We start from the raw sequence: 9,864 nt of genomic DNA on the forward strand, positions 1-9,864 counted from the left end.
ATATATATATATATATATATATATATATATATATATATATATATATATATACACAAATGGATATATACATAGATATATATGTCTATAGTTGTATATTACATACATACATACGTATGCATATGTATTTATGTGTGTATATGTACCTATCTATCTATATATATATATATATATACTGAGATATATCACCACACATATATATATATATATATTTGTGAGTGCATATATATATGATATATATGTGTACATGAAGGAACATGGCTCAGTGGTTAGAGCATTGGCCTCACAGTTAATAGGTAGGGAGTTCAATTGCCAGACTGGGCTGTGTGTTGTATTCTCGAGTAAGACACTTTATTTCACATTGCTCCAGTTCACTCAGCTGTAGAAATGAGTTGTGACGTCATTGGTGCCAAGCTGTATCAGCGTTTGCCTTTCCCTTGGCATGGAGAGGGGAGGGTGGTTTGCATCGGCGACTGCTGGTCTTCCATAAACCACCTTGCCTAGACTTGTGCATTGGAGGGAAACTGTCTAGGTGTAATCCTATGGTCATTCATGACTGAAGGGAGCCTTTACCCTTTTACCGTTTATACATAAATATATGATATACTCTTTTACTTGTTTCAGCCATTTGACTGCGGCCATGCTGGAGCACCACCTTATGCATATATATAATACACATATATTATATATGCATATATTCAATTCATAAATGTCTACATATACTTATATATTCCTTTATACGTTTCAGCCCAATGGCTGTGGCCATGCTGGAGTGCTGCCAATGTACACACCTTATCAATGGCCATCCTTATGTGATTGGCTTTTAGTGAAGGAAGGAGTTCAGCACTGCTGCTCTGTTTTGAGTTTCTTACCGTGGTATAAGGTCATCTGGGGCCGTAGACAGCTGTAGGTCAGGTCGTTCTTGAAAAAATCTACCCTCTACTCCATGAAGATCACTCAGATGTTTTGGCAAGGCATTAAATAGTTGTGGTCCCTTTAATACCATGCTACTGCGGTTCTTGATCCTCACTATGTACTCACACACACACACACATAGATGTATATGCATATGTATGTGAGTATTTTTCCATGCATACAAGTGTATGTGTTTACATATCTGTAAATCACTGTTTTGATTATAACATAAAAATAGCCATCCAAGGAACATTGGTTGATGGAGAGAGTAATTGTGTGTGATATGTCCTTGGGGTAATATGAAGAAGGAAAGTTTTTTGTAGCAGTTCCTAGAAAAAAAAATAATGTAAGGACATATGTATGGTTGTGTATGTGTGTGTGTATATATATATATATATATATATATATATATATTTATGTATGTATATATATAGTTCAAATTTACAGAAAAACAAAAGACGAAGACAGGTGTATAAGCAACAAGAAGGTGTATTAGTTTGATGCTCAGGAAAGTGAGAAAGACTTTTACTTTTCAAGTCTACACTCTTCAACAGAAGGGAATATAAGGAAGTAAACAAAGAGAGAATAAAAAAAACTTGTGAATTTAGTGACACATGATACATATATATCATATGCATTTATATACACATATATATGTATCTCTATGCTACGCACACTAATATATAAATATGCACATTTACGTATAGACATTCACACATGTATATACACACTCACCTGCATGCATATACACCCACCCATGTGAGTGGTATGTTGAGAAGAACATGGTCAAGCAACTTACAATAAAGTACTGAGCATTAGATGTCTGCGTGTTAAAAGTTTAATCCACAACCATAAGTTTGACAAATGCTGCAGTCGTAATTAAAGATTAAATGTGCATGTTTGTGTGTTTCTATGTACATGTGCATATATATATATATATATATATATATATATATATATATATATATATATATATATATATATATACCTTGTTAGTGAAGAGAAAATGCTGTTTGTAGCTAAGAGTTATGTTGACTCTTATTTCTAGCGATGTTGGTGCTGACTTGCGCCCTTAGTCACTCTCAATGATGATTGTATTTGTGCCTTTTTGATTTTAAATTGCGTGTAGCCACGTAAATTATTATGTATGTGTGTATATATGTGTGTGTGTGTGAAATGAAATAAATGACAAAGGAACAGGAAAATATACAATGAACTTCATTTGCTTACAACTGTTTTTGCTATAAGATGGTTGCACTGAGAGCTCATTGCTTGTGCATTACCTTATAGCTTCCTCAGAGCTCTTCCCTTGCTGGCAGAAGTTGAATGGTTTGACCAATGGTTCAGAATACCACATCTTGCCCGAATGTCTCAGTTTTGCTATGACTTCTACAACTGGATACGTTTCCTAATGCCAACTCTTATACAGATCATACTGCATTTTTTTTTGCATGATCTCCAACAATATTGAGATCAAATTACAACTCACAAGGCTTAACAGACCACCTGACTGAGGTGTAGAATAGGAGAGGGAGGTTAATTTTTATGCATGGTATTGAGAGATTAAAGTATGATAGGAAAAATGGGAGCTGGTTTATTGTGGTGGAAGTGTTTTATTGTTAACTTGCATTATTCAAACGTTGGTAGAGTTGTACTTTATTAAAGAAAGAGTAGTGTAATGGTGACAGAACATGGCTTGCAGATAACATGTTAAAGACTGTGGCGAGAGAGAAGAATATGCATATTACTGCAATGTCAGCATTATTGAAATTGTGGTTGGATAATTGCAAATTAAAGCTTGCATGAAACCATTGGTACTGCATTAACACCAGTCAATCTATGAAAATAAATTATACACTCGTTCCTACTAGTGTGTGGGTGTGTATATATATCATCATCATCATCATCATCGTTTAACGTCCGCTTTCCATACTAGCATGGGTTGGACGATTTGACTGAGGACTGGTGAAACCGGATGGCAACACCAGGCTCCAAATTTATATATATATATATTATATTATATACATTTCTATATATATATGCATGCATATATGATTATGTATATATAAATATATATATGTATCTGAACACCCTCCCATCCTTATGACCTATACCATCACCACCCACAACTCTCTTGTAATGACTCTCTTTGGACTCTTGCCACCCTCATCTATTTTCTCTGTTTTCGACAGCCTTACTTTCCACTCACACTCACTCTCACCATGTAGGATATCTCTGAACCCCATGTACACAACCCACCTTATCATATTCACCATTCCAACCGTCCCTTCTTCACTGACCATTCACATTAGTCCCTTCCTGTTCTCCTTTTTTCCATCACCCAACTCACTACTCTATTAAATCTCTCTCCTACCACCCTCACACAATTATGAATCTATTCCTCTCATAATACTTTGCTTTCTCTCATCACCTTTCCTAAAATCATCACAGTTTATTTATCACTATAGTTCTCTTCCAGTTGAAGAGACTCTTTTGGGCCCTTTATTCTTGCAAGTTGCAGAGTGACCCCACTACTCCAGGTGCCACAAATAGGTAGCTGGTATACACTGTAAAGTACTTAGTGGTAGGAAGGGCATCCAACTTTAGAAACCGTGCTACAACAAACATTTAAGCATGACGCAGTCCTCCTATTTGTCAGCTACTGTCCAACCCATGGCAACAGAGATAATGGATGTTAAATGTGATGATGTTGATGTGTATACACATACACACACACACACACATACACACATACACACAGACATATATATGTGTGTGTATATATATACATACATATATATGTGTGTGTGTATATATATATATATTTATGCGTGTATGCATATATGTATATATGTGTGCATTTACATCTATGTAGATGTATGTAGGCATGTGTGTATACACTTATATAAACACATATACATATTTATATATATGTATACATAACACATGTATGTATATATGTGCATTTACATCTATGTATATGTATGTGTGTTCATACTTATATTTTCACATATACAGACATATATTATATGCATATATACACATATGTATTTATGTATGTGTGCAGGAATAAGTATATATGCATGTGTGTGTGTGTGTATGTATAAATAAATATTGGGTCCAGCCATGAAATAATTTATGTAAATATTTCTAATTTATTTATATTCATAATAAAAATATTGCTTCCTAAGAAGTCTTGTTCAGTTCTACAAAACTCCAGTTTATGCGCACATCTTGACACCCACACAGTTCTCTATAAATACTTCTAGAAAATTTTTACATTAAATATTTTTGAGTTAATGGAAATAGTTCATGTTGGTTATTTCGGTATTTTCAATAAATATATTCTTTCTACGTCTGGAAATTAAACCATGTCTCAATAAAAACTCAACTGACATTACTTTAGGAAGTAAATTGAAAGTGCGTAACAAACAAGAAAGTGACATTTGAATTTCTTCCAGATATCATTTACGTCTTCTGTCATACTTTTTGAAAATCGAACTGTTCCAAATTCAATCCAATATTACACTCACAAAAATAACATAAGAAGAAATAATTTAATTTCATCAGATAATATGAAAATAAATAATTACATATTTCATAGATTTTATATTTTATTTATTTATTTGCGCATCAATCTATCATAAGAGCCGGTAACTGAAATTTGATTATCTCCCTTGGACACTATTAATTGCGTCATTGCATTTACAAGATACTTTTCATGTTTATGTATAAATTACATGACAAAAAAAAAAAAAAGTTGAAACTAATGAAAACTCTTATTCTTTTTTTTTTTCTTTTCAACTTTTAAGCTGGCTAGTGTTCTTTGAGAAAATAAAAATCGAATCTGCATATTTAGAAACTGTTTTTTTAAAAGCAATATTGAAATTTGTGAGACCTAGTTTTTAAACATTTAGCGTTTAAGGTACTTAATTAGATAATTTTCATTACTTTGAATAACTCTGATAATTAATTAGGAGTAACTAAGTCCAAGGGTTGATCATTACAAAATATCCAAAACTGTATACACAAATATATATATCACAATAAGCTTCTTTTGCTGGCATAGCACTTTAAACCACACACATCAGACATACAGTCATTCTTTTCAGACATATACAATGTAGGTACAAATGTATTTGTTGCATTTATCTCACACATTTATGAGATAATTGTTGTATTATTTGCAGCAAAATCTTGATTCCTCTGCCTTAAGCTATCTCTGCCATTGAGAACACAAGCATGTCTTGACTCATCCCTGTTTGCTCTTGAAGTTTCTGGGGATGATAAAAAAAATAATGCAATCTTTTACTAGGATAGTTTATTGTAGTTGATTGTGTAATAAATATATTTTCTCTTCTTAATAACGTGTGTATATCTGTGTGTGCATCATGTATATATGAATGTATGAATAATGCATACATCTATACACACTCACAGAAGCACCTAGAAATGAGGTGTTACACAGGGAAAGACAAGAATTACAAGCATAGTTCTTACTTTTAGTTCTTTTGGGTGCTGTTGTTTTCATCATTTTTTTTTTTTTAGATAGCTTACTAACTTATTTAGATTTTTGTTACCATATTTCTTGTGAAATACACTGCTTCTGTTTCAATTAATTTTGAAAATAATAAAGAATTTAATAAAATAACTGTCATTATTATGCTGGTGTTTGGTACATAAATTGATATGAAGTTTTGAAGAAAGGATTTAATTTAGATCACTTTCAACAAGAAGTGTTTATTGTAGAACTAAAGGTAGTCTCTAGTGGGTTGGTATCAGAAGGGTGAGACCTAATTTAGTTAAAAGTTTTATTGATTTATCATGAGAATGATTGATATCTTACTTTTGACTCGGTTAGTAAAAAATGCTAACTCCTTTTAATCTGCTTATTATTATCTTCTTATTAAGGTGGTAAGCTGGCCGAATGGTTACTACGACTGTCAAAATACTTAGCTGCATTTCTTCCAGCTCTTTACATTCTGATTTCAAAGTCTACTTTATCTTTCATCATTTTGAAGTTAATAAAATAAGTTGTAGTCGAACACTGGAGTCAATGTAATCAACTTCACCCTCTCCTGAAAACTGCTGTCCTTGTGTCAAAATTTAGAAAGAATTATTAGCAGTAATAGGGATAAGTGCAGTAATAGGGATAATATGTTGTTCTGAGTATTTATTACATTGTCTATTTGAGAGTGTTTTATGAAACTATAGGTAAAGGTGTCATTCATTTTTAGGATATGATATACGTATTTACAAATGTTTTCTAAAGTATATGCTATTATTTATTAAGTTTTGTTTTTGTTTTTTATACATTACCTGAGAAATTAAGAACAATTCTATTGCATCTAGTGAAAATTTTGCAAAACATTGCTATGTATACTGCATGTATAATTGCTACTGATATTTTTAAAGAGGGATATATATATATATATATATATATTAGTTACTATCATGAATACTAGTTCATTGAAAAACTTACACTAATAGAGTGGTTTCCATAGGTTTTATGTAACATGAACTTTTAATGATGAGAAAGGACTGTTTTTAAAAGTGCTTTTTGTTTTGCCTCTCAATTTTTGTAGATATTTTTATGTATCAATAATTTTACAGTTTTTTAAAGGCAGTGAGCCGGCAGAAACGTTAGCACGCCAGACGAAATGCTAAGCGGTATTTCGTCTGCTGCTACATTATAAGTTCAGATTCTTTCGACTTTATCTTTCATCCTTTCGGAGTCGATTAAATAAGTACTAGTTACGCACTGGGGTCAATATAATCGACTTAATCTGTTTGTCTGTCCTTGTTTGTCCCCTCTGTGTATAGCCCCTTGTGGGCAGTAAAGAAATAAGAAACGTTAGCACACCGGCTGAAATGCTTAGTGGTATTTTGTCTGTCTTTGTGTTCTGAGTTCAAATTCTGCCGAGGTCAACTTTGCCTTTCATCCTTTCAGGGATGGTAAATTAAGTACCAGTTGCGTACTAGGGTTGATATAATCGACTGCCCCCCTCCCCCAAAATTTCGGGCCTTGTGCCTAGAATAGAAAAGAATTTTACAGTTTTTCTTCAATCTTGTTTTAGAATTTGTGTTAATTATAGTTTCTCACTAAAACATGGAGCTATATGTTAGGGAAGAGTTAGAATTTGTGACTTGCACAGTCTGTGCCTCTCCCCAAGGGCATTTGTGTTATTAGTAATGTTTGTACCACAAATTCCATTTGCCAAGTAGGAAAGGCTAGAACTTACAATAACTAGCAGTATTGCCTATGTATCCCTTAGCAGTCAATGAAGTAAAGACCACCAGGATTTCCACTAGCTGCAACCACTCTGATTATGAATATTTATATGTAATGTTCTTTAAATAGCACTTTATTGTAAATCAGGGCGAATTAGTAGAAGAAAAATTGAATGAAATGTAAATGTCTAAAATAAATGTATTTACATATGAATAAATTACTCAGTCAGTTTTATGAAGATGTCTAAGTACTGTTTAGAAGTCACTCAATATCTGGGTATGAGAGAAATGCTCAAGGTCAAAGCATGTGAGATCATATCTGTTTGACATTCAATTTATGTAACCACTGTCAAATATTAACTTTTCTTGCCAGTTTGTTAGTAAGGCAATGTGGTTATTTAACAAATTATAAATAACTAATTTTAAAATTTAGTATTAGTTTCAATATTTTGAAAGTGAGAAAGTAAAGGCAACATGAGATTGTTAAAATATGCACTATTAACATATTCTTAAAATTAGTTATTAGAGGTGGGAAATTGTGTGATTGTTAAACATTTTTGGCGTATAATTTTAATGAAATCTCTTTGTCAAAAGTAATAGATGATTATAATTTATGGATGTTTCATTATCATTATAAATTTACGTTATATAATTTGAATATTTAATCAATATATCAGATCTATCTACATTATAAGTAGTGAAATTGTTTTCATTTTCTGATTAAAAGAATCCTATTTTCTATTAAAGGTTTTTCAGTGTTTATTTCAAGTGAAACACATTTAGCATTTCATCGGCAGCTTTCTTTTAAAAAGGAGTTTTGAGGAGAAAAATGATGATGTATGAAAAATTATAATTTTATATCAACCTTGTTATTTTATTTCTTGTTCATAATATGGCTGATATATTTTGTACTAGTTTAAACATATCCCAGCCAATCAAAAATTTGTAAACTAAGCAGGCTGAAGATGTACTGCACTGAGGGTTTCAAAAGTGTTAAAGAACCAATGTGAAAACACATCTGTTGATAAAAATAATGAATCTTTAATTTTATAAACTTATTATTGTTTTAATCTTATGTATTAAACTAGTTATTTTAAAGTAGATTTTGGAGAATTTTTCAGTTGAGTTGTTTCAAATTTTAGCATGGGCAAAATTTTCCTTGTAGACTAAGGCTTCTTTACTCCTGCTATGAGAAATATTTTTTTTTTTTTTTGCAAAATATAACAAATTGACATAATAATTAAGGGAAATCTGATTGCTTACTTAAACCAAATTCACTTAAAGAAGATAATTGGATTTATTCCACCCGAAGGAAATTTTAACAATATATTTTTCATATCCTGTATGTCTGTGCATCTACATACACATTTATATACACAAATGCATGCAACCTAAATGCTCATAATGTTAACCTAGCCAGGAGGAAATGTATGGTTCAGTTTCCATTGAGGGATATATGGCATATACTTGTAGAATATATTATTGATCTAGAATAATTAATCTCTGTGTATGTATGAGTGAAAAATGATGAGATTGAAGATTATTTATACAACAGTTGATAGCAGAGTTGTTAAAGCACCAGACTGTATGTTTTGTGGTATTTAGTTATATTTCCTTATATTCTGTGTTCTACTAATCCCATTGAAGTTGACATTCATTTTCCATTCTTGAGGCATGGTTGATAAAATAAGCACCAGCTAAATATTGGGGTTGATTTAGTCAACTGTTCCCGTCCAGGAAAATATTTGGTCTTCTGTCAATGTAAGAAGTTTCCTACCTTTTGTAAAGACATGTGGAAAATAAAGAAAAATTCATACATTTAAAATTTCAGGAATAAATTTGAGCAATTATAACATTGATATATATATATATATATATATATATACGCACATATATAAAATCGTCAATTTAAGGCAATATTTAGTTTATTCACAACAGTATTTTTGGTTAATTCAAATGTGAAAATAAAATTGCTTATTTATTTTAATTTATATTTTTTTTTCTCAAATGAATTCTGTATATTTTTTTCTATTAATTTACAGATAGTTTGCATTTTCATTAATATTTGCATTTGTCTACACCACAATTAATAATGCTAGCTTGAAAATTACTACTAATTGTTTACTAATTTGATTTTTGTTTACTATTAACCTTAACATTCATTATTAATATTTACTAAGTTTTTAATACTTGTTTTATTTTTTTATTGTTTTAATTTATTTTGAGCAGAGACTTGTTACATGTGACCTGAGTTATATATATATCAATATAAACTACATCGGTAAATTATAGACATTTCCCTGCACCGTATAATAATAATAATAACACATATATTGATATATTTCTATTTTTAAGGCTTATTAATTTATGTGTACATAATTACCTATTTGTAAAACATTTCTTTTGTATAATTTACTCTCATACTTAATAAATACACCTAGATGGTTGAAATATTTAATTATATAGAGGAGGATAAATTTTGATAGGTTAGTGTCATGAATATTCTCTTCAAACCATTTCCTATTGGGGTATTGTCTTTAGACTAGATAAATGTTCCCTCTTAACCTACTTGTAAATGTTTTCACTATTCTGAATATCATTTTTGTGTATATTGTTTTGTTTTAAGTGCTGTACTTTATGTGCATATATATATATACATATATATATATATATAAAGTATATATATATATACCTATATATTATACATATATATATATATAT

The sequence above is a fragment of the Octopus bimaculoides genome, chromosome 4 (genome assembly GCF_001194135.2).
Source record: "Octopus bimaculoides isolate UCB-OBI-ISO-001 chromosome 4, ASM119413v2, whole genome shotgun sequence".
Taxonomy (NCBI): Eukaryota; Metazoa; Mollusca; class Cephalopoda; order Octopoda; family Octopodidae; genus Octopus; species Octopus bimaculoides.